The sequence below is a fragment of the Dipodomys merriami genome, unplaced genomic scaffold (genome assembly GCF_024711535.1).
Source record: "Dipodomys merriami isolate MVZ:Mamm:240054 unplaced genomic scaffold, mDipMer1.0.p SCAF_13, whole genome shotgun sequence".
In the NCBI taxonomy this organism is placed as follows: Eukaryota; Metazoa; Chordata; class Mammalia; order Rodentia; family Heteromyidae; genus Dipodomys; species Dipodomys merriami.
The window spans coordinates 30,865,341-30,889,040 of NW_027202604.1; the positions used below are offsets into that span (position 1 = coordinate 30,865,341).

Below are 23,700 nucleotides of genomic sequence, written 5' to 3' on the forward strand. Positions count from 1 at the left end.
GACAGGATCAAAGATATTCAGATTTTGCTGGGTATCAAAGGCTCAAGGCTGCCATGCTAGCTCCTTTGGAAGCTGTAATCCAAAGGATTATATTTTGAAGTCAGTCTGGGCAGAAAACTCAGGGAGACTTCACCTGAAAATAACCAGCAAAAATCAGGGTTGAACTCATGGTTCACGTGGTAGAATACCAACCAAGTACACAAGCTGAGTGAGCCCTGGAAATCCTGAGTTCAAACACAGATAATTCCTCTCCACCAAAAAACAAATCAGTTAAAAAAAGAATTGGAATTCGGTGTGATCTTGGAAAGTAATTCTCTAATTATTGAACTTAGGATTTTGTTCTCACTATAAAAGTGCATGTGTGTATGTGTGTGTGTGTGTGTGTGTGTGTGTGTGTGTGTGTAGATTGCATTGTTATTGATGGCTAAGAAATAGAGTGACATATAAAAGGACACCACCAAGATGGATTACATTTTAGAAAATGCTATATCTGGTCTTGTGATAATCCTAATGATGTCAGAAAAATGAGAGGAAAAATAGTCTTCTTTAATTTATACTTGGACTAGCATCTGCTAAGGTGGTAGACACACCCACAGGACACCTGTGTGGGAGTGTACATGCTTTCTGTTGGATTGCAGTGGAGGGAGGTGGGGGAAGAGATTCTTCCCAAACCTGGAAATTCCTCTTCTACATTTGTGCTGACCATTATTGGCTGTATAGGAATGGTTTTACACACTGTTAAAAGGATTAAACAACTGCTGCCTAGCCTTGAAGCACACATTAATTTTTTTTATTTAATGAGCAAAGTATTCTAATAATTGCACATTTTAAGTAAGACTTAATTCTCATTTAGACTTGATTGTTTAAAGTATATGCGCATATTTACAAAATAGGTTGGAAATCATATTCATTATACATTTTATTATTCTCCTCTGGGAGCCTGATTTCCTGTAAAATTAAATTTGAATTCCCAACATTTTGATGACTCCTTAATAAATTCATGGAGAATGTAGGGAATTAGATTTATTTTTATTCCACACATTTGTGCTTGCCTGCAAGTTAATTGCATGAGAAGTCTCTTAGAACTCTTAAAATGCAACCATCTTGGGTAGTAACACAGGATGTAATTGCAAATCTGTTTAAAAATCTAAGTGCTTTATTATTTAAGTTGATGATGTTAGGATAAGATTAAGAGTTATCCCCTTACAAAAATACCTAGGAATTAACTTAACCAAAGAAGTGAAGGACCTCTATGATGAAAACTTTAAAATCTTGAAAAAGGAAATCAACACAGAACTTAAAAAATGGTAAAACCTCCCATGCTCCTGGATTGGCAAGATTAACATCGTGAAAATGGCAATACTTCCCAAGGCTATCTACAAATTCAACGCGATACCTATCAAAATTCCACCCTCATTCTTCAAGGAAATAGAAGAGGCAATCCAAAAATTCATATGGAACAATAAAAGACCCCGAATAGCAAAAAACGCTCCTCAACGGAAAGAACACTGCTGGAGGAATATCAATACCAAATTTCAAACTCTACTATAAAGCCATAGTAATCAAAACAGCTTGGTATTGGCATAAGAACAGACCTCAGGACCAATGGAATAGAATTGAAAACCCAGAAATGAACCTACAGACCTATAGCCATCTAATCTTCGATAAGAGAGCTAAAAAAAATAGAATGGAAGAAAGACAGCCTCTTCAGTAAACGATGCTGGCAAAATTGGTTAATCACTTGAAGAAAACTAAAACTAGATCCTTATATATCACCCTGCACCAGAATCAACTCCAAATGGATCAAAGACCTCGAAGTCAAAGCAGACACTCTGAAAACATTACAGGATGGAATAGGAGAAACCGTAGGTCTCCTTGGTGCAGGCCGAAATTTTCTGAATAGAGACCCGGAAACACAACAAATCAAAGAAAGGTTGGACAAATGGGATTGCATGAAGTTGCAGAGCTTCTGCATGGCAAAGGACATAGCTAGCAAGATCAATAGAAAGCCCACAGATTGGGAGAAGATCTTCATTAGCCATACAACGGACAAGGGTCTCATATCTAAAATATACCTGGAACTCAAAAAATTAAATCCCCCAACAACAAATCTCCAAAGAAACAACTGCCCAATAAATAAGTGGGCTAATGACTTAAAGAGAAACTTCTCTGAAGAAGAAAGAAGGATGGCCAATAGACACATGAAGAAATGTTCAACATCCCTAGCCATAAAAGAAATGCAAATCAAAACAACATTTAGATATCACCTCACTCCAGTTAGAACAGCAAAAATCAAGAACTCTAACAACAACAGATGCTGGAGGGGATGTGGACAGAAAGGAACCTTACTTCATTGTTGGTGGGAATGTAAACTTGTTCAACCACTTTGGAAAGCAGTATGGAGGTTCCTCAAAAGACTTCACATAGATCTCCCCTATGATCCAGCAATCCCACTTTTGGACATTTACCCAAATGTTTCCAAACAAGACCACACTAAAGCTACCAGCACAACTATGTTTATTGCAGCATTATTTACCATAGCTAAGACATGGAACCAACCCAGATGCCCCTCAGCAGATGAATGGATCAAGAAAATGTGGTATATATACACAATGGAATTCTATGCCTCCATCAGAAAGAATGACATTTCCCCATTTGTTAGGAAATGGAAAGGTTTGGAAAAAATTATATTAAGTGAAGTAAGCCAGGCCCAAAGAAGCATAGGTCCCATGGTTTCCCTTATTTGCAATATCTAGTATAGGTATGAGTCAAGCGGAAAAGGTCAGATAATGTGATGTTAGGAAAATGAACCCTTAAATATGTATTTTAATGTTTTCGTTTCTTTCATGCATGTGTTTCTAACGCATTTATAAGATTATTTCTTTGTTGCTTTGTATGTCCCTCCCCCACAGTGTAACCCCAGCTTTCACTATATTTGATGTCAGTATAACATGTGGAGGAGATGGGGACAAACAAGTCGTTTAAGGATTCAGGTGGACCTGTTGCAACAATGAGAAGTACAAAATGTCATGTCAAAACCAGCTTTACAATGTCGGTGTGGGGGGGGGGGGAGGGGGGTATAATTGGGTGGGGGGAGGGGGGTAAAATTGGGTGGGGGGAGGGGGGAGGCGAGGAAGGGAAGTGAAGGGTAAACAAAGGAGGAGGCTGCAATGCTTGGTAAGAAATGTATGCATTATCCTGCCCATGTAATTGTAGCCCCTCTGTACAGTATGTTCTCAAATAAAATAAAATACAATTAAAAAAAAAAAGAGTTATCCCCTTACAGTGCAAGATACTCTTTTATTTCCTACTGACATCTTTTTAAATCTACCCATCCTGTGACTATTTCTGCCTTCAAGAAATGAGAATTTAAGCTGTGTATGCTAAAACCCAGTGGGAGACCCTTAGATTGTAGACTGGAACAGGGTGACTTAACAGGCAGTCATGATACACCTTATATAATTAATGATGGCTCTTTAGATTTTAGTCTAATTAAATCACAAGGAGGTAGCTATGGCATACTGATATCTTTAGAATTTAGGGGAGGTTGCCTTAGATTTATACAGAGATTCCAACACTCTTTTCCCCCTCAAGAGATAGAAGTAAGAAAAAAGAGGATGAAAGAACTCAGAGTTTGCATTTATCTGAGTCAAATACTACAAGCGTTTAAAAGTTTGATTCCTGTATACCAGAGCCTGGCCCTTACCTACTCTGTCTAGTGGGAGACCTGAGTTCACATATAGAAAGCCTTAAACTCTGATGTTTCTCACACCAGCACAAATTCAGTAATGTGATCACCTCTTCCTCCCTTCCATGTAAGTATGGATAATTCCCTCTTTATAGAAGAGCTTGGGGAAATAGAATGTTTTGTCTTATAGAAAAGAGACTAAATTGTTAACATGTCATTTGAAGACATTATTTAATCTTCGAAGTGTAATTTTATTGCTTAGAATTAGTTGAAAACGGTGACCACTTCATGGTTTTTGTTGTTTGTTTCTTTGTTTGTGGGCAGTGTCCCTGAGCTTTTCTACTCAAGGCTGGCTCTCTGCCACCACTTTGTGCCACAGCTCACTGCTGGCATTTTTGGTAGTTGATGGGAGATAAAGAGTCTCCCAGTCTTTCTTGTCTAGGCTGGCTTTGAACCACTATCCTCAGATCTCAGCCTCCTGAATAGCTAGGATAACAAGTGTGAGACATTGGCACTTGACTAACTGCTTTGTATTCTTAATGAAATCTTTTGGGCAGGACTTGGATTGGAACCTCATATTTGTTAGGCAAGTACCCTACCACTTGAGCCACATACCTAGCTTTTTTTTCCTTTAGTTATTTTTTTAGTAAGTTCTTGAATTTTTGGCCATAATTTCTTCAGACTACAATCTTCCTCCCTACGCCTCTCCTGTAGCTGAAATCCCCGGTATGCACCAGCTTATGATTGAGGTGTGGATCATAAGCTTCCCTAACTCCATCTCCCAAGTAGCTGGGGCTACAGGTGTGAGCCACTGTTCACCGCAATTATTTTTTAAATAAGTTTTTATTGTGAAAATACTGTACAGAGGGGTTACAATCACGTGAGCAAGGTGATGAGTCCATTTCTTATCAAGCATTGTTGCCTCCTCCTTTGATTTTCCCCTCCCATCCCTTCTCTCACAAAAATCACTTCCTGAAAGGAAAGCTGATTCAGTCTCGCTATGGTAATTTGCTCATCGGGTTCTATTTCTAGCTGTGCTTTGGAGTAATCCCAATGCATTTAAAAATAGGTACATTCCTGGGAATAAATCTCATCTAACCAGAGGTAGCAGGTTTGGGGTAGAACCCAGCATTCTGTGCATCCCATAATTTCCGTTGATGCTTCTATTACTTCGCCAGGTGTAAGAACAGCTGGAGGTGGAGTTGTCTGATCTAACATGGACTGTTGCCATTTTACTGAGATCCTATGCCACTTACACTGGCCAAAATTTTCCCTAGGGTTATAGAGTTATTATTCCTTACAAGGATATTGTTTTACAAAGTGCCAAGAACATTCTTACGTTCGTTAATAGGCCCTTGTAGCATCTTCCTAAAGAATGACCTACTCCTTCTCTTACTGATAGTATTCTAGTTATACACAATAGCTATAAACCCACCCAATTACTTTGCAATATGTGTAGTACTATTATCTCCTTTGTCAGCCACAGTTGTTTCATGTTTTAATGAGCTATTTCAAGCCCATACAAATGTAGAGTATGAGGTAACCAACACTAGACTTCTAAACAAACAATGAACTGATGAGACCAGCCATTAGTCAGGTATGCCAGCTCTGACACTGGGTGGTACAAAGCATACAGACTCACATGATTTTGTACTGGTCTGCATTACTTTTTAATTAGAAAATGTGTATTGTGCATAGTAATTTCCATCAAAGGAAGATACCACCTAGTTATATAAATACCTTTTACATATCACATACAATAGTTTAAAAATATCCTTTATATCTTTAGTTGAAAGCATTTTTTGTGTATTTTAAAGCCTATAATTTTACTTTGAAGATCTACATTTTTTGTAGGCTCAAGCTTACCAATGGAAGTATTGAAATAGGTGCTAAGTCTGTTTTCTCTTTGACTTTTATTTGTTCACCTTTCTTCTGCTGGGGGCTTCTGTGTAGTTGGTTTTGCTTTTATTTTCTATGCTGGTGATGAAACCCAGCCTCTGCTCTGTCTCTCTCTCTCTCTCTCTCTCTCTCTGTGTGTGTGTGTGTGTGTGTGTGTGTGTTTGTGTATGTGTGTGTGTGCGCGCTAAGCAAGTGTTCTACCATCTTTATCTGTCTGGCCGTATGCATGTTTTTCTTGCATGTTTTTCTGCTGTTGGTCATACCAGTGTTTTGAACTCAGAGTCCCATGCCTATTAGGGAGACACTGTAGTGCTGACATACTGGCCTTTATTTACATAGAGACATTTTAAAGACAGGGTCTTTTTTACCCATGTGGCTACCCAACTTGCTATTCTCCTGTTGCGGGCTTCTTAACCTTGCCATAGTGAGTACTTCAATCATAGTCACGGTATGGAATTGATGTCCATTCGGCTCTTGTCAGTCTAGGAGGAACTGCTCCTCTGCCAGGGTCCGGTGACCTGTAAATGCCTTGCATTCAGTGAGTGGCGGTGGTGCCACTGCTGGAGGAGAATTTTGTAATACAGAGGGAGGTGGGATGCCCCAGCTGTCATTTCTTTACGTTATCTGAGTCAACTCCTCTAAGAAAACGCTACCACAAAACCCCTCATTCCTATTTTCTCTTTCTTTTTTTTTTTGATGCATAGAAAATTTTAAAGAATTTCAAAGAAATTTCAGAGCAGAATCCCTAGATCCTTCACCCAGCCTCTTGAAGCATTAATACCTTTTATATATGTCTGTATTCTAGCACCAGGGCTTAACCTCAGGGCCAAGACTCTGTCCCTAATACTATCAAATGAACCTCAGCCCATCACAGGACAATCAAGATACCTCCCCAGACCACTCCTGCCAGGGCACTTGTGACAGGATATCAATCATGTGGCTGCCTTCTCCTCCCAGGAATCACTATTCTCTTCATCTCTATAATTTCATATTTGTTCATTGAGGTCAATGGCATCGCATAATCTTTTATCAACTGTAAAAGTTGCATGTCCATACCCATGGTTCATCCTTTTTATTATAGTGTTTCTTGATATGGCTATGGCAGAGTTTCTTTGGTTGCTTGCCACTGAAGGACATGAAGGTCATTTCTAGATTTTGATTATTATAAATAAAACCTCTATGAACATTCCTCAGGGAAAAATGCTCAGGTAGGCACTCGCTGGATCTATGGTAAATCAATATTTACTTTGAAAAGGAAATGCCCTATTATTTTTTTATTCAGAATGGCTGCAGCATTTGACAATTCCCTCAGCAAGGCATGAGTGACCCAAAACATTTTTTGTCCATGCCAGGGTTTGATATTGTCATTTTTTAAACTTTAATTATTTGAATGGATGTATGGTAATATCTCATCTGGGTTTTGATTCATCTTTTTTAAGGCTGAAGATGTTGAATACATGGATGGGTGTATTTCCCTCTGTACATCACCTTTATAGAATTGCCTTTTGCCTATTTTTAAACTAAGTTATTTTCTAGTGTTGGATCTTCAATGTTTTTCATATAAGAAAGATGTCATTTAAGCATGTGACTTGCAAACATCTCTCCCAGTTAGTAACTGGACATTCTCTTCAAAGGGTCTTTCACAAAGAAAAAGTTTCAATTGTGATGAGGTTCAAATTTACCAATTCTTCCTTTTATGGGACATTCTGTTTGGCGTGAAGTCTAAGAAGTTTTTCTTAGTTCTATAACCTAAATATTTTTCTTTGTCCTTTGAGCATGTTATAATTTTACACTTCACATCAAAGTCTATGATCCAGTTCACATATTATAAAATCACAATTTTCATGCAGGACATAATACTTAGGCTGAGGCTCTTATATTTGCCTTTGGATGTCCAATTGCTTCTTTATCCTTTTGATAAAGATGGCATCTATTTTGCATATTTTGGTGATTTCACTGATGGGTTTTCTGTTCTATCCATCGATTTTATTTTCAAATAAATTCTACACCTATATAGTGAGAAGACATTTATAGAATAACCCTTTTTATAATATTATTGTCCAAATTGTTTCAGCTATTATTGACTCATGTTCTTTCATGTAAATTTTAGAATAAGCTTATCTGTCTATAAAAACCTTGTAGGAATTGTATTAAACCAATAATTATATCAATTGATAAATAATTGACATGTTTTTATGTTGTCTTTCTCAGACCATTAATAGGTTATAGCTATGTATTTAGGTCTACTTTTATATTTTTATTCAACATATTTTAATGTTCAGCATAGAGATCCTCTACACACTTTTGTTTGCCGGTTCTGGGGCTTGAACTCAGGGCCTGAACACTGACCCTGCACCTCTTTGTGCTCAAGAATAGTGCTCTACCACTTGAGCCACAGCACAACTTCTGGCTTTTTCTGAGTAGTTTATTAGAGGTAGACTTTTCTGCCCAGGATGGCTTCAAGCCACAACCCCCAGATCTCAGCCTCCTGAGTAGCTAGGACAACAGGAATGAGACGCTAGCTCCAGCTTCTATACTCTTTTTAAGTGCATAAATGTTTCTTCTCCTTCTTTTTTTCCTTCCTCCTTCTTTCCTCTTTCTCTCCCTTTACCTCTCCTTTTCCCTTTCTTTCTCCCTGTCTTCAGTCCGTTCTGTCTCTCTCTGTGTGTCTGTTTCTCTGTGCATGTTTTTCCATATTTTGAGTGATTATACATGATGGTGGGCTGTTACCTTTGGTTTCTGCATATCCATTGTTATTATTAAAGAAAGACAGGCTGCTCTATGTTCTTCTTTACCCCTCCCCATCCTTCCTGTTCCCTTTCCCATCCTTCTGATCCCCGTATCCTCCCTCTTTAGTTTCATGTCCCATTATGATTACCATCATCATCATTTTAGGTTTATATCCCCCAAATGATCAAGCACACAATCTTGGCTTTTTGAACTTGTCTTGTCTTACTCAACAGGATAATGTCCACTTTCCTATAAGCAATGTATTGTCATTTTTCCTTACAAAATATAAATATATAATTAATATACAGATTATATTATATACAAGTTGTATATAATATATGCATATTACATATATATATATATATATATATATATATATATATATATTTGTCTTTACCCATTCCTCTGTTGTTGGGTGCATTATCTACATAGGCTGATCCCACCTGTGGCCAAAGTGTACTGAGCTGTATGTAGCTATCTTTCTGTATACTTATTTATATTCCAGTCAAAGGTATATTATTATTTCTGTGATGAACATCCATACTGATTTTCATAGTGGCTACACATGTTCACATTGAATAAGGGTTTATTTTCCTTCACATCCTTGCCAACATTTGTTGCTATTATTTATTTTCTTGATGGATGGCATTTTCATTGGAATGAGTTAGGAGCTTACTCTAATTTTGATTTGCATTTCCTACATCTCTAAGGATATTGATCATTTCTTCATGCGTTTGTTAGCCATTTGTATTTCGATGCTTTTATAAGTTCAAATCCCAAATTCTAATTTTGTATGTGATAAGATTGCAAAGGCAGATAACTCATGAATAAAATTAGGGCCTTAATTAAAGTTATGTCACAGGGCTCTTCGCCCCTCTATTAGGAAATGGGCCTTAGATACCGATCCTGCCTCCACATTGAACTCGGCCCTCAGAAATATGAGAAAGAGATTTCTATTGATCATAAACTATCTCATGGGGATCTTCTGTGATGGTTGCTTGAATGTACCAAATAGATGGTTCTATATCAATGGTTGAAAGTAATATTTAGTTTTCTTTAAAGGTTTTATCATGAGTAGATGTTGAAATTTGTCAGATACTTCCACTTACACCATGGGTTACAATGGATGGTTTCAAATACCAAACCATTTGGGTTGACATTGTAGCTTTAGGTAAAATGTAGAAAACATACTTTCAAATATATTCCTTTAGCTTCCCTTCTTCTAAATTTTGTTGTATCCAATATTTCCTTTACATTCTTGGAACACCACTTCAGATTATGTTGCTTTATTTATTGTGATCAATAGATCACGAAGCCAAGGACAGTATGTTGTGTTTTCTTCTGTTTTTTTTTTTTTCCTGTTCTTACATTATTCATTCATCTATGATCTTCATTCTGGATTGCTTCCTTCAGTCAGCTTTCAGAAGTAGTAATGATAGCAGCCATTTCTTGGTGAGTTCATCTAAGAACACCTTATTTCCCCCTCATTTCTGAAAGTTGCTTCCACTGGTGTAGGATTTTCTGTGGACAGCTTTTGATTTTCAGCATGTGAATAAAGGCCATGTCCCTTCTTCTGACCTCCCTGATTTTACATGACAAACGCACTGTCATTGGAACTGAGTCCTGAATGAATAATGCATCATTCTTCTTCCCCAGTTATTGGGGTTTTTCTGTATTTAGCTTCAAGTTTAGTTATGAGGTGACTTGCTGTGGATTTCTTTATGTTTATGTCTTATTCAGAATTACCTCAGGGGCTTTCTTGTCTTCTTTTCGAACATTTGTGACATGAATATTCAACCTTTATTGTAGGGCCACCGTTTCCCAAGACTCTCTTCATTGTCTTTTAATATTGTTTGTCCTGCTGGCTAGATTGAAGATACAGATCTGTCTTCCAGGTAAATGAATCCATGCTCTTTCATTTCTCTTCTGCTATTGACTCTGCACAGTGAACGTTATTTGAGTATCACTTGGTTATTTTTTTATAGCTTGACTAGAATGTTTAATTCTTATTATAGCAAAGCTAATTCATAGCTATTTTTATCATCTCTACCATCACTACTTTAAAATGTTACTGGATAATTCACACCTCTGATTCACCTTGACTTTGACATTGATTACTCACTCATTAATCAATTGCTTATGATTTTTCTCATCAAATAGTGATTTTGTAATTCTTGACCTGATGAATGACCTTGGGTTGTATTTTGAGTATCTGGTTGTTACGTTAGGAGCCCTATAACCCTATTTCAATCTTCTGTTGGTAACTTATGTCTGATGGTATAAGCAGAAGTTTATATGAAGCAGTCATTTCTAGAGCCGTGTGAATGCAGTCTGGGTCGGCTTTATTCTTTTGGTATTGCTGGAGTTCTCAGTCACTGCTTGTGCTGTTGGGGAGAATGGAAATTATTTCTTTGGGCCACTAGGGGTCTCAGAGCCTTTCTATGTATTGGAGAGGCTAAACATACATATTCGTTTGTCCTTTACATTTCTTTTTGATCTAATGCAATACTTCCAGACATCTTCATGATGCCATAACTGATATCCCTAATTCACTTTTAGAGAAGGCATGCTCCATTTTATGCCTATACCATACTTTGTATTCAGCAATCTACTTTTGATAGTTTTTTGTAGCTAGAATATTGTATCTAATACCCCAGCTTATATATATGTACATATAGCTATACAGATATATGTATATACATATATACATATATCTATATCTACATCTATCTATTTATCTATCTATCTATCTATCTATCTATCTATCTATCTATCTATCTATCTATCTATCTATCTATCTATCTATCTATCTAAAGCATATAATTCAAGGTGTATCTATTTGTGGAATAAATCCCTAGCAGTGAGGTTCTGGCATTAAGTGATTGTTTTTAAAGTTTACCAAAAGGTATCTGATACTTATATGACAGATTTTTTTTGTCAGTTGTGGGGCTTGATTCAGGCCCTGGTACTGTCCCTGAGTTCTTTCACTCAAGGCTAGTACTCTACCACTTTGAGCCATAGCGTCTCTTCTGGCTTTCTGATGGTTAATTGGAGATAAGAGTCTCATGGATTTTACTGCCTAGGCTGGCTTTGAACTGTGATACTCAGATCTCAGCTTCTTGATTAGGTAGGATTACAGGTGTAAGCCACCAGGGCCCAGCTAGATAACAATAAGATTTTTAGATATAGAAATATTAAGCAAATAATTATCAAAGTAAATTATTTTAAAATTCTAAAGCTTGCATATTACCTAGCATATTTCTTAGATTAAAAGGTAACTACTGATACAACTAGTAAAAATAAAAATAAATAATAATAGCTACTGAGAATGGCAGGAAATATAATAAGGAAGTTTATTAAAATGTGTTTTACTTATGGTTCTGTTACAGAAACATGGCTATTTTATTAGCTTAAAGTAAATAACATTTGGATTCCATGTCTCAATGTATTAGTCCTCAAGGTTAGATATTATATATTTTGACACAGACCACGTGCTAATCCAATCCCACTGGCAAAACCCTTAAGATACTGTATAGCTAAGTATAACTACTCAGTAAGTTGAAGTTATTACAATGATTTATTCATGGCTCTAGCATTTGGAAGTCCACCATAAACCTAATTTGAAAATTCAGAAGTTTTAGGTCTTAGCTCACCAAACTTGACTTGTTTCTCCCCCTAGAGATTCTTGGTTTATTTTCTTACAGCTGAAATGCTGATGCACCATTTGAACATGGTAGTGGAGGCATGCAGGGGAAGGTTCACTAGAACTGAACACCTAACAATGATGTACAGAAAGAGAAGGCAAACCCAGAGGGGGGGGAGGGAGAGAAGGAGGGAGAGAGGGAGGGAGAGACAGAGAGAAAGTTGTAGAGAGCTACAACTATTGAGAAGGCCGAATGGTGCCCAGCAGCCTGTACTGGCTCTCAGGCTTCATGTACCAAATTGTGATCTAAAAGTCACATGGCAGGCATGGAGTGAAGTAATGGGAGATATCAGACTTCAGTTTTATGTAAATTTATAATGAAGGCATCTTCAAACCATAGGGATGTGCTACATGGTGAGACTGAAGTTATGCATTCGTATGTGCACTGTGGCAATTTCCCCTCCTGGACAAGTTCTTCAGGAGGAAGACAGCAATTTGTGCATTTGTAATAGCTTCTGCTTGTATCCCTGACAGTTGTATGTTCTGTGACACTTACACCTTTCTCAGGGATATTGAAAATTCCATCAGGAGCAGTCAGGTCCTGTTGATTGAATATGGATGTACATATTTCCCTTTGATCTTGAATGAATTGATTATACTGCCTAGGATTCAACTCCGAGGGTAGGTAGTCTTCTCTTATTACCAGCTTCCTAAGCATACTTTACCTTAGCCCTAAAAAATTAATGAAAGCAGTCACCAACAATCACATTAAGGATCACTTTAAGGATACTCATTCTCAAACCCTTCAGAAAAAAGTCATTGAGAAAATAAATGTGATACAATATTGGCACATTGCTATTGATGGAGAAGCTGGAGGTAAAGGACAGATTTTTGCAAAGCACGGCAGTGGCTTAGAAAATCATCACACTTTCTCTTTCTTCAGTGTGACATTATTTTAAGAGAGAAAGTTAAAAATATGGTGAACAATGTAATCTGGACACTTTCATTTGGCAGGTACGTGTTTAATATTCTCTGGGAGAAGCAGAAACCTCCCAGTAAGATTATTTGCAGAAAATAAATTGTGTTAATAACTGGAAGGTGAACTATTTGGTTTATTTTCGGCAAAGTGTTAATAAACATTTGTGGAATAAACAAACAAAAGAATTAAAAATGAGGACGGGAAAAGAGAAAAAAGAGGAAAACGAGAGAGAAATGAGGGTAGGTGGGGGAGAAGAATGGAAGGAAGTCTTTCCTGACTGTGTAGCCATAACTGCCCATTAACCTGGAGAGGATATATGCAAACGTATCATCTTATCATTTGCTTATAGGCATGTATATCATTTAAAAACATATTTGTACATGTGTGTATATCTACATATACAGTAGGGAATCTCTTCACATTGAAATCATTACAACTTTGATAATATGAGAATATCTTAAAAGTAACTTTTAGCTATTTATTTTTCTTGAGACAAAGCTTTGCAGTTTAGCCCAGGATGGCCTTGAAATTATAAATCCTCCTACCTTGGCTTCCTGAGTGCTGAGATTAAAGGTATGCATTACCATGCTCAGCTATAAGTAGTCATTCTGATGGCAACCACTTCTTTTTGGAAATTATCTCCAGTGTAAGCATATAAAAATTGCTGCAAATAGCAATATAAGACTTCTTTTAAGCACTTGCTTGGTTTGAGCTTTGCGTAAGTTAGAAGTCTAGAATACATATTTTTTAGAGACTTAAATTATTTTTACTTTCCCAGTTTGATGACTTAGTCTGCAATAAATGTTTGGTAAAGAAGCATTATTTGATGTATCATTTTTTTCTCTCATGTTCTTTTTTTTTGTGGATGATAAAGATCCCTAATATTTGAAAACGTCAATATTTAATGATAGTCTTTTTTTTTTTTTTTTTTTTGTCGGCCGTGGGGCTTGAACTCTGGGCCTGGGCGCTGTCCCTCAGCTCTTCAGCTCAAGGCGAGCGCTCTACCACTTGAGCTACAGCGCCACTTCCGGTTTTCTGGTGGTTTATTGGAGATAGGAGTCTCACGGTCTCTCCTGCCCGGGCTGGCTTTGAACCGAGATCCTCAGATCTCAGCCTCCTGAGTAGCTAGGATTACAGGCATGAGCCACCAGCGCCCGGCTTTAATGATAGTCTTTAATGCTATTCTTTATTCTCAATTAATCACAGTTTTTAAATTTTATGCTTTTTCAAAAATTTCCTCTCTGTCATCCAAGGGAAAGTATACATGTACTTTTACTTTGGAATAACATTCTTTGGCTGGGTTAGTTTTCAGTACCCTTAAACCTTCATGACTTTAAAATGAAAAATTGACTCAATTTCTTCCCAACTAAAAGCTTTCTTCCTTCTAGATACCACTTTTGCTTTTGAAAACTGCTATTAATGTCTCAATGTGCTTTAGTGAGGGTCTAAATACAAATACACAGTTTATCGCCAAAGCAACGACAAGGTGTTGAGCACGAGCTAGAGGGTTTTATTTTTAGTGCAGTATCTTCTTTGTCAGATTTTTTTATTTTCTGGGAATTTAGTGCAATAGCATAAAACTTTTTTATAGCTGATCCATAATGTATGATTGCCTATAAATCTCACCTCTGTCTGGGATTGGACATGTATAAGCACCATGGTATTATAAATTTATTACAATGGCTGACTTTAATAGCTCCTCACAGTGTAAGTTCAACTTTCTAAGTTCCACTTACTCTAGTGCCTTCCCCTCTTTCAATGGGAATAAACTAATTGAAAGCCAGTTCATTTATAATTGTTTGATTTATCCACATCCACGGAGATGACTGGCAGTTGGAGCCCATTGATATTACCAAGCCCTAAAACTTCTAAGCTCTCATATTGATATAACAAGTGAAGACCATATAGCTCTCAGGGAATCCCAAGTCAGAACAAAATCAAGCTAAATAGTCCCCTGCAGCCTTACCAGAATGCTGGAAAGAGGGTGGTGTTTCCCCTGGTCAGACAGTGGAAGATGAGACCTGGAGCACCTGAAGAGGTCACCATGGAAACAGACTGGAGCTCTACCATAGCGAAGAACCCAGCCTACGAGAGAGAGGGGCCTGGTCTTGATGATGTCATTTGAGATCCTTGATTTAGCTGTACCTAAAGATTTTCTATTCCTAAAATTGTTTGTCTGTTTTTAATGTAAGAAAACAAGTCCCATCTCTGTTTATGGCCAGTTTGAAGTAGGTTTGAAGTCTCTTACATCAAAATCAAATTAATGAATACCTACGTATGGTAGTTCATGCCTGTAATCCTAGAACTTATAGGATGGAGCCAGAGGATGATGAGTTCGAGGCCACCCCAGTCTATACAGTGAAACCTTGTCTCAATGCCTCCTCTCACCAAAAAAGTGTCATGAGTAATAAATAGACTTCTAATTTTACTGAAAAGCAGATTGAGCAAGATAAGAGTGTTCTCATGAGGCTATTTGTAAGCACATGAGAAACAGCAAGAGCACTAGGGAAAGAATCATGTTCACAAGGTCAGTAAAACCTCTGGTCTCCTGTGTTTTGAAAAGATTCCTCAGGTATTTTGTCTGACACTCCAGACTCAGAGAAAAAGGCCTAATAAGTCCTTAATGTAAACTGGAATATAAACTCAGAGTAATTCAATAATTTTATTAAGGTATTGGTTATAAAATGAAAATGAGAACTGCTTCTCTACCATAATGTATGTGTTTACTACAAGAGATAAATTGGTAATGGATACATAAAGGCTTTTATTTATTTATTTTTTTTGTCGGTCGTGGGGCTTGAACTCTGGGCCTGGGTGCTGTCCCTCAGCTCTTCAGCTCAAGGCGAGCGCTCTACCACTTGAGCTACAGCGCCACTTCCGGTTTTCTGGTGGTTTATTGGAGATGGGAGTCTCACAGTCTCTCCTGCCCGGGCTGGCTTTGAACCGCGATCCTCAGATCTCAGCCTCCTGAGTAGCTAGGATTACAGGCGTGAGCCACCAGCGCCCGGCACATAAAGGCTTTTAATATTGTAGGGAGCCTAAAAAAGGAAATAATTCTTAATAATGAAAGATAGTTGGGCAGTAGAAGCTCATACCTATAATCTTAGCTACTCAGGAGGCTGAGATCTGAGGATTGTGGTTTGAGGCCAGCACAGGCAGGAAACTCCATGAGATTTTCCAGTTAACCACCATAACGCCCGAAGTAGAGTTGTGGCTCAAGTGGTAGAATGCTAGCATTGAGCAAAAAAGGCTTAGTAATAGTGTCCTGGCCCTTAAGTTCAAGGCCCCAGGACTTGCACGTACACATGTGTACAGACGCACACACACGCACACATAAAAGATAGTTTTCCACTGGTATCAATTAATTTACTTCCATTTTACATCTAGTTTCTGTCATGCTAATTTGTTTATGTTTACCATTATTTTCAGAATTCTTCTCTTTAGGATTGAAAACAATAGATGCAATGTATAAAGTAGCAGTGAGGAGCAGATTATCATGGAGTTCTGGAAAATATGTTCATTTGAACTCTTTATGTGTGAAGATCTTTTTCAGATCTCGACATTTGGTGGAAATATACCTAAGGACTAGCAAGGAAAGAGTTTTCTTAGCTAGAGATACAGAAAGATCTCCATGAAATGAAATGAAATTTTGAAGGTTTTCATTTCAGAAATTTAATGTATACCCTATTTGCTCTCATTAGTTTCTCTCATGAAGTATAAAAAGAGGACAAATAAATAAATCTCTACAGTATAGTAGAAATCAAATAATATACATAAACATGTCCAGTTAACATGGACTTAGCCATTAGTGAGTACAGAGAATCTAGGTAGAGAAACTTGTGCCAAATCATTTAGGTATAAAACGTTCCAAAGTGTCTAAGTACTCGTTAATAATGAAGATTCATAAAGCACCCCATGGATTTGATTCTCACAGTGGTCCACCTTTTTAATAGGGTGCTACCATTTGCTCTGCATACCAATTTTGAGAACTGTAGAATTATATAACATTGCATGGAGATAAAGCCAACAGGCTGGGCACTGGTAGTTCACACCTGTAATCCTAGCTACTCAGGAGGCTAAGATCTAAGAATCATGGTTGGAAGACAGCCCAGGAAGAAAATTCTATGAGACTTTTGTCTAAAATTAACCACCAAACAAAGGAGGAGGCTGCAATGCTTGGTAAGAAATGTATGCATTATCCTGCCCATGTAATTGTAGCCCCTCTGTACAGTATGTTCTCAAATAAAATAAAATAAAAATTAAAAAAAAATAAAATAAAATTAACCACCAAAAATCACAAGTGGAGCTGTAACTCAAATAGTAGGATACCGTTCTTGAGCAAAAAATCTAAGGAATAATGTCCATACTCCAGGTCCTTAGCTCAAGCCCAAGTACTAACACACACACACACACACACACACACACACACACACACACACACACACACACACACACACACGATAAATTATACTGGCAAAATCCATAAAGGGTCTTCCAAATGAACAGCTGTACTAAAGCACTAAAGGCAGATTGTATATACTGTTCCTCAATTCCACTCCACTCTACTTCCTCAGCAGATATTCATCCAGGACAGGCAATGTAATAGCCTACTATTTCCATACCTGCTAGATACCATGGTGGTGCTGAAAACAATGCCTCACATGGGTCCCTCTGGCATAAATCTTCACAGTATGGCTTCCCTTCCGCCATATGCCCTGGCACTGGAAAACTCAAAATGGAATTATATGAAAACACAGAGGTTGGTTTTGACTAGAGTGGGCCAGACTAGGAAAAATCTTCTAGTAACTATGGCCTTGACACTTCCAGTTGTTCATAGACTCCAAAGATGAGTAACGGTTCAGAATAATGCCAACTATACATGCATGCCTGTCAAGTATCTACCTTCAGCCATGTTCCCCTGATTTCAAACCTGTGCCAATGGACGCTGTCAATTTTTCCAATTAGGGTCAAATAGGCATTGCTTACTTATTACGAAGTAACTTATTAGATTTTCTTTTCTACCAACCTGAGGTGCTTCCTGTTTGACAATCACGTCCTTCTAACTGCTGGAATCAGAAACGTGAGACGGATTGCTCATTGCACTCTTTCCAGCAGCCCCATTTCCAAGAGCTTCTTCTCCCCATTAGCAAGTCCTATCACCTCTAAAACCCAACACACCACTTTTCTGTCTCCTGTGCATTTCTGCAATGAAATCAAACCTTCACAATTTCCACACTTGTCAGAGCTACTACTCTTTCACTCCGATGTTAAGACTTAATTCTTCTCACTGCTGCCATTGCTCCTGCATAAAAGTCCATTGGCCACTCAACAATCAGAGCACTTGTTTAAAAATTGCCATCAAATCCAGACTCCCCTCTTTCCCACTGATACCTTGATGTTCTGCTTTATTTATTCATTTATGTCTGCCTTCTTGATTTCTTAATTAGGAAAAACACATATATTTCTAGGAAAAAATATGCTGTTTGGACAAGTAATAGGATCACCTTATTTAAAGACTTAATGTGGTTTTAGATTGTAGTTAAAATCAATATAAGATTTTATTCAGGGCCCCAGTATGCTGAGATACAGTCAGGCCCTTCCAATTCTTCAGCTTTACCTCCTGAGCTCCATCCTTCACTCAAGAAGTTCTAATCACGCTTTCTCTCTCTGGGTATAGCCTGAGAACTGTCTTTACAAGAGCTTCAACTTTTCTTGTGATAGTGTTCTTTCAGAGTTCCTCATGCTATTCCATCTTTGTCAATTTTTTAATGTCATTCCCTCCTCACATATCTGTTCTTCCTCTCTCTAAACTTAGATGAAGCTCCGAATCATTATCTAATTGCTGCTTTGAATTTATTGTTGTCTGTTTGTAGCATGTCACATATGGTGTGCTGCTGTGTCCCTTCATTAGTTAGCCCTTCCAGTGTATTAAAATCTCACAATATCATCTAACTTAGCTTTCTGGTTCACAAATTTACTCAAAGCACCTAGCAGAGAAACTTCAGGACATATTTGTTGAATGGATACATGTCCCCTAAATGAAGTTACATGTGAACACAACGATCTAATAATGCTGGGGAAATACCACAATGATTTGGTCTTGGTTATCATCTCATTTGGACAGAGAAAGGCCTAAAGGATTTCTAAAACACTCTTCTAGTGTGGCTGTAAGGCATTTCCAGAGACAATTAACTAGGAGAAGGAAGACCACTCGGAATTCATTGTCTCTTTTTTCTGCTTCCTCGTTCCCGTAAGGGGGCGACCTCTGCCACACAGTGCCACCAGTCATGATATTCTGCCCTAACTCAGACCAAAAGCAATGCATCTAGCCAGTCATCAAAGGAAATTTAGTAAAACTAAATCTTTCCTTCTTGAAATTATCCTTCTCAATATTTTTTTTGTCACAGCTCTGTAAAAGTGAGGAACACATTCTCCGTGAGTTGAACCACCAGTTGAAATGTCTGAAGTCTAATTTCAAAGAAATAGTCCAATCTGAATATTTTTATTCTCTGCACCAGTGGTGTTTTATTTGGCCAACATGCCCCAACACATTGCTCCAAATATTTTCTCAATTTGGGTGTATACAGAGAGGCTGCAAATCTGTCTCTCATTTCATGCCAATTCAATCTCCATCATTCTGCAACTTGGATTCTGAGCCTTTGTTGTGACATTGAAATGTGGCTCCAGAGAACTTTCTTTTCTATTTGGACCTTGAAATGTAACATAAGCAATGTCATGGAAGCCACAGAATATAGCTTTTATGGAGCCAGTGTGAGTGCAAAAGCTGTTTTACTTGTGTGGCTCCACTGGACTGAGGAATGAGTCTGATACTCATCTCTTCCCCTCTACATTCAACAAGCTAATACCACGACTCTCCTTGCTGCCTGCCGAGCTCTCAGAGAGAAGCACTTAACACGTTGTTTCTGTCCTGAACCTCCTTTGTGTCCTTTGACACAATTCAAAAGTGTAATATAACATTTTTTTTTCTGCAGCTCCCAAGAATGTGGGGAAAGCAAAATTCCCTGGGCTAGAGCAATGGCTCTGACTTTTCTAACAACCACTGTCACTTACAAGTTGTGTTATCTTGGATGTTTTCATGCATTCAGAAGTGGAGTTGGTAGAAGTTCTGCCCTTATAGAGATGATGTGGAATATGCAAGAGATAACTTGTCTATAGAAGGTAAGCACATTGTTAATTCATACAAATACACAAGGGATGTTAGTTGCCTTTATGTGGTGTGTATCTAGAAATGAGGGCTATTTTGTTTTATTTTGAAAATACCATACAGAGTGGTTACAATTATATGGGCAAGATAATGAGTACATTTCTTATCAAGCATTGTTGCCTCCTCCTTTGTTTCCTCTTCCCATCCCTTCCCATTTCCCTCCCCTCCTCCCACCCCTCACCCCCCCCCAAGGTTGTAAAGTTTGTTTTTCGACATAATGATTTGTCCATCTCATTGTTGCAATGGGTACCCTGTATCCCTATTTAAATGATTTTTTTCCCTTCCCCTCCCCAAATTATACCAATATCAAATACAGTGAAAGCAGGGTTTTTTTGTACTTTTTTGTCATTCTTTCTCTAAGTCTTGGAAAGATTTGAGATTTCTAAGAGAGATGAAGGCTTGGTGTGAACCAGTTGCATGGGTTTCACTCAGAGGAGGCTTGGGGCAAGTGGCAAAGTGTGAGAGAAAGCAGCTAGCAGCTGTCAGGTGGGAAAGGGTCTGAAAGTAGTCTAGATATTATCTTCAAGAAAGGTATTTTTTGAGACCCGAGTTTCTCTTATATTCTAATCCAAGGAAAGATCTTAATAACTCCATGATATTTTAAATTACTATTTTCTTGAAAGAAGAAAAAATCGGTTCAACCTCTTTGCTTATGCAAATGTTCGAATTTTAATAGGTCTAAAAAGTCTACTTATGGTCTGCACTCAGATGCTCATGTTTCTTTCTGTGATCAAACCAGTACTTAACGAACTCTGATTGCCATTTTACCTTCATCCAAGCAAGGTCACACCACAGAACTAAGTTGAGTTCCTGTCTGACCCTTTGGCTTTCCTAAATCCCTACTGTATTTCCTTTGAAATTTATGCCATCAATAATCACATAAAATTCTTCCTGAAGCCACATGGTGATTCCAGCATATGGTGAAGAACGTTGGAGGTTTTAATCTAACAAGCCTGACCTCAAACTCCTAGATAACAGATTGCTATGTAATTTTTAATGAAGTCTTTATCCTGACAAGGATTTGCTATTAGATAAATTTGGTATGGTTAGCATACGGTGGTACATTCTCATTTATGTTCATAGTCTAACTATAGTTTTCCTTCAGGGTAGTGTACCAAAAGGAAATTGGAATTATTTTTTTTTTAACTGCTGGGTTTTGTAAAAACTGTTCGGCGCATTGACTGTGTAATATATTCTAAAATATAAAACATATAACAGCTACCTGCAGAATGAAACTGACAAAAAAATAAGACATTCTGCTACTGCCAACCTCTTTCTTCCTCTACAGGGGAAAACACAATCATATTTATTGCAGCTGGAACAATATTTGTGTCACTTCTTCATGACATTCCACTATCATAACTCAACAGACTCAGTTGAATTTCAAACACACATGATGAAATCAGATTTTTTTCGTTATTTCAAAGATCTAATGTCAAACATGCCGAATTGATATTTAATCAATTATTCAGTATTTTGAGACAAAACAGTATGTTAGCCAGAAAACTAACTTTAAAATGCATAAATTGCGATGGATAATTTTCTATATCACCTACTGTTCTAATTCCAGTAACATTCTATTTAGTATAGCTTTTGGAATTACCTTGAGATTTGTTTAATGAGCACTGTGATTTACAAAGACAGTCAAGCAGAATCATCTTTATTGTCAAATACATTTTTAATAAGGTAAGATACAGGTGTAATCGTACCTACTCAGGAGGCTGAGAGCTGAAGATCATGTGTTTGAAGCCAATCTGGACAGGAAAGTCTGCAAGACTCTTATCTCCAGTTAACCATTAAAAAGCCAGAACTGGAGTGGTGGCTCAAGTGGTAGAGTACCAGCCTTGAATGCAAAAGCTGAGGAAAAGAACCCAGGCCTTCAGTTCAAGACCCAGTACTGGCAGAAAAAAGAAATTATTTTTATTCCAAAATTAGATATTTTATTACTTTTTCTCAAGAGTAGCACACATTACACTGAGTGTTTTTTCCTTGAATATTAATTTGAGTAGTTGGTTGCCTAAAGTCCGTGACAACTATCCATGTAATTCCACTGTGTATCATCCAAACCATTTGCTTTGTAAGGTAAAATGACTGCCCATAGTCATAAACACAGAGCAACTACATTATGCTGATTAAAATTGAGCCATAACTTTCCTGAGCTTTAATGTAACTCCTTCTGTAACACTGCTTTGTCTCTCCTGGTTTTCTATTAGTTTGCCATTCTGATTTTCTAGCTTTACAATTGGATAGTTACAGACCCACTCAGGAAGAGGTTTATGGGTACACAAAATTAGACCCAGAAGTTATTTAAGCTATAACTCTTTTTAAAAATATGTTACATGTATTACATTTATATTTAGAAACAACAAACGGGTTTTTCTTTTACATTTCTTGTTTTTGTCTGTGCTAGTACTAGAGTCTGAACTCATGGTATAGGTGCTATCACGTAGCTATTTTGTTAAAGGCTGGTACTCTACCACCTAAGTCACAGCTCCCTTTCTATAAATATAGATTAACTTGTGATTAGAGTCTGATGGACTTTCCTGCCCAGACTGGCTTTGAACTGTGATCCTTAGATCTCAGCCTTCTGACTAAGAAGAATAACTGACCATGAGCCTGGTTGTATGTGCATGTGTGTGTGTGTGTGTGTGAGAGAGAGAGAGAGAGAGAGAGAGAGAGACAGACAGACAGACAGACAGACAGACAGACAGACAGACAGACAGACAGACAGAGACAGAGAGACAGACACACAGACACAGACACAGAGACAGAGAACATAATTTCTTGATTTCTTGGTGTGTTCATTACCGTCTTGATAATTAGGGAAAACTGCAAAGGGATATTGAGGAAAGTGAGAATATCCAGCATTTGTCACATACAGAAAGAAAAAGGCCGGGTTTGGGAATTCACTTTGCTTTAGGAGTATAGAATTTAAGCAAAGAACATTCGCCCTCTGCTGGTGTGTTTTGAAAAGAACATAAGGCAATGTTGGGAGCAAGCATTATGAAGAAAGTCAGGGAGACAGAAGGGTAGAAGAAAGAAAGAGATAACACATATAGGACATTTATACCACATAGAACCTTTATCCACATATCCTACATTTAATTTGCCGATGGAACTCTCATGCACGTTTTCCCATTGCTTTATTTTTTCAACTCTACTCTGGAATTTGTTCCCAGAATAGAAACCATTAAGCACCCAGGCTTTTGGAAATGTTGAAGTGACACTAGGCTAACAGAAAATTACTCCCACTTTAATGGATGACTGAGTACTACTGTCCTAGAAATGTTACATTTGGTTTTGAAAGCTTAACAAGATTTCTCTAACCTTACTTAGTTATTCATTTCATTAATACAGTCTAAAGTGATTAATACCTTCTAATAAGTAAAATCTGCATGGATGCTTGCATTCATTATTTGGAGGGCTAGAAATTTGCCATGCGTATCTCCATATTCAGCGGCAACATTGATGGTGACTATAAGAGACATACATTTAGGGAAATAGGACTTCATGTTTTGAAGGCCAGTGACCTACAA

At 37.6% G+C, this 23,700-nt stretch overlaps 1 protein-coding gene and 1 long non-coding RNA gene across 2 annotated transcripts in view; one reads left to right on the forward strand and one right to left on the reverse strand.

The window, feature by feature from the left end:
* The window catches only part of LOC138824552 (uncharacterized), a 52,762-nt gene extending 37,784 nt beyond the window's left edge, over positions 1 to 14,978 (reverse strand). Inside the window, exon 1 of the long non-coding RNA XR_011371130.1 lies at positions 14,906 to 14,978. This is a non-coding gene — a long non-coding RNA (uncharacterized lncRNA). The remainder of the gene's footprint in view (positions 1 to 14,905) is intronic.
* The window catches only part of Chl1 (cell adhesion molecule L1 like), a 739,723-nt gene that overhangs the window by 385,232 nt on the left and 330,791 nt on the right, over positions 1 to 23,700 (forward strand). The window lies entirely within an intron of this gene.